General features: G+C 40.6%; 1 protein-coding gene across 1 annotated transcript in view; it reads right to left on the reverse strand.

Moving 5' to 3' along the window:
• GATB (glutamyl-tRNA(Gln) amidotransferase, subunit B) overlaps nucleotides 1-2343 on the reverse strand; it is an 84426-nt gene that overhangs the window by 44695 nt on the left and 37388 nt on the right. The window lies entirely within an intron of this gene.

Here is a 2343-nt window from a genome sequence, read left to right on the forward strand (position 1 = left end):
TGTAAACCGCCCAGAGACCCCTACGGGGGTTAGGGCGGTATATCAAGTCGAAGGATAAATAAAAAATAAAATAAATAAAAAAAAGATGCCCTTTCCCTCTTTAACCATTATTAATGAAGAACAGAACACAAGCTGGAGGACAGGCATAACATTTTTAGCTGATTTTGCCCAGTTTTGTCACTATTAATCTCAAGAAAACAACTTAAAAAAATAAACATTATGAATGACAATAAGCAAGAGGAATCTCATTTTCTATTTGAAGCACTATTTATTAAGGTTAACAAAAAACCCAATTTCCAAATACCAAAGAAGTTGCATTTATTTTATATAAACGTATTCAGATTATTAACTATGCACTTCATTACAGAGCCCTTTATAATGCTGCCGTGTAGAGCAGAAGTATCTTTTCCAAAGCTCAGGAGCACATGGCACAGACCTTGGGGGAGGCATTTGCAAGGCAGAATCAGAGGGTGAGATAGATGCGTAAACCTTCCCACATCTGCCAGTTCTTTCCTGCAAATGTCTGCCCTGGCAGGTTTTCTTCAGACTGCGTTTACTCCTAATTTTGGACCTCATTTTTTTGGGGAAAGAAGTTTAAAAACAACCTGGGGGAGGGGAAGCATTTCCAGAGAGAACTGACAGGTGGAAAGGCTAAAGAAAATTGGGCTATACCTAGCAATGTGCCAGCAGAACAAAAGAGGAAAATGCCAGGTGATAGGTGACTGGTTTACCATCATACAAAGCCCCTACACATTTCCCCATGCAGGCTTCATCAGGGGGATCGGAGAATTCACCTAGTGCTGGACCTGTCCACATAAAAGAATTTAATTGTTGCGGACCGGTCCAGCACTAGGTGAATTCTCTGATCCCCCAATGAAGTCTACACAGTGAAACACATAGAGGCTTTGTATGATAACAAATCAGTCACCTATCACCTGGCATTTTCCCCTTCTGTTCAGGTGGAAAGGGTAAACATCTACCATTTCTGTCTTTCCCCAGCAAACGACCACCCACAGCAATCCCTCCTTAGTGTTATGAGATAACCTTGTGGTTTCTTCATGATGCATAGTCAGCCTCTAATAGAACATGTAAGCTATATTCAGCGCTCACCATCATGCATGGCAGAAAAAAGGAAGCTGCAATTTGCATGTCCTTAATAAAATTTAGTAGATATTCCTTCATGGTGGCACCTTCCTTTATTCATTCACAATCTTAGGGCTGAACAGCGACATTTTAAATAGGTTCAGGGACTAAATTATTGTGAATCCCGGATGAAATTAACACCTTGGAGGTTCAGACAGACACTTCCAAGCAAAAAGTGAATGACTTGATATTCCTCCTGCTTTCAAATTGAAACAGAAGCAGAAAAAATGATTTTAATGAATCAAAATCTTCAGCCAGTCCTCCGTTTGCAGTGCACAGAAATAATATCCTTTTTGCATGTTTCAACAAAATGCAGAACAATGTGCCCAGTTTCAAACTCCCACTTGGGAACAGAATCGCTAAACAGCCTACAGCAACCCACTTTCTCTTGCAACCTAATCAACTTTACAGGGTTTCTATAAGGCTAAGACTTCTCTGTGCCCTTAGGTTGGGATACAAACATTTTAGCTGTAAAAATGTTCTATTAGTCAGGTTTGTAGCACAGGCTGTTGAGCTCCATGACATTCCATTCCACCCCCTTAACAGTGGGATTCTCCAGGATGAAGGGGGGAAAATCTCAAAGGTCATCAGCATTATGGCTCTAAGCCAAGATGAGGACTCCTTTTAAAACATTAAAATGATAAATCCTGTGTAATAGATTTGAACATACTAGCTTCACTTTATCAAACTCAATGAAGCCCAAAATTGATTCCAAGCAAGCTTGGTGCTAATATAAAAACAATTTGCAATGTCTACAGATACCATCACCCGATTCTGAGTTTCCTATTTTTGCTTTAGTGATCAGTGGGATTTAAAAATAGATGCACTTCATTTTAGATCCTGAAAACAAAGGAGGAAAACAAAGGCCCATTACGTCTATAGGACCATAATGTGTGTTTGTAATACATTCGTTTAAAATGAAATAATCAATATCAGACTGTCTTAACCCCAACAGACAATTAGTGGGAATGGGAAAAGTCTGTCCCTGGCAGCGCCTTCTCCCAATTCAATTACCCAAAGCCATCGGAAACATGAGGCGGAGCAGTGGAGTCAGCAATCAGAACAATCACCTTCAATCAGCAAGAGCCCGGCTGCAGCTGCCGATTCATCAGGACACAGAGCTGCATCCAGCCAAAATGGGCAAAATAGTGGCAGAGAATAAAAAGCATCTCTTCTCCCAGCCTGTTCCCCCATCCGTTT

The sequence above is a fragment of the Gekko japonicus genome, unplaced genomic scaffold (genome assembly GCF_001447785.1).
Source record: "Gekko japonicus isolate JY-2015 unplaced genomic scaffold, Gekko_japonicus_V1.1 scaffold24, whole genome shotgun sequence".
In the NCBI taxonomy this organism is placed as follows: Eukaryota; Metazoa; Chordata; class Lepidosauria; order Squamata; family Gekkonidae; genus Gekko; species Gekko japonicus.